The 308-nt window shown below is 40.6% G+C and overlaps 1 protein-coding gene across 1 annotated transcript in view; it reads right to left on the bottom strand.

Annotated features, from left to right (window-relative positions):
• The window catches only part of LOC106811127 (fatty acyl-CoA reductase 1-like), a 16,384-nt gene that overhangs the window by 7,245 nt on the left and 8,831 nt on the right, over positions 1-308 (bottom strand). The window lies entirely within an intron of this gene.

Below are 308 nucleotides of genomic sequence, written 5' to 3'. Positions count from 1 at the left end.
TATATATATATATACAAATACATGTAATAGTAGGTTAATCTATGGGTAACTTGATCCATTAGATAAAGGTCGCACGAATGACCCTTATCTGTAAGGCCCTTATCTAGGAGTACCCTAGTGACCTTGAGGTTTGCCCGTGTACATACTCTGTGACATAGAGAAGGTAACTTACCCCCTTAGTTTGCCTCTATAATAGTGTAAACGGTCCTCGAGCGACCCTTATACACAGGTTTCACCCTCGCGTACGTAATCTGTCATGTATAAGGTAACTCAGCCCCTCAGTTTACTCTTATAACAGTGTAAACGTT

Source organism: Priapulus caudatus, unplaced genomic scaffold (genome assembly GCF_000485595.1).
Source record: "Priapulus caudatus unplaced genomic scaffold, Priapulus_caudatus-5.0.1 Scaffold506, whole genome shotgun sequence".
In the NCBI taxonomy this organism is placed as follows: Eukaryota; Metazoa; Priapulida; class Priapulimorpha; order Priapulimorphida; family Priapulidae; genus Priapulus; species Priapulus caudatus.
The sequence above is the reverse complement of the archived record's forward strand: the minus strand, read 5'-3'. Positions and strand labels throughout refer to the sequence as shown.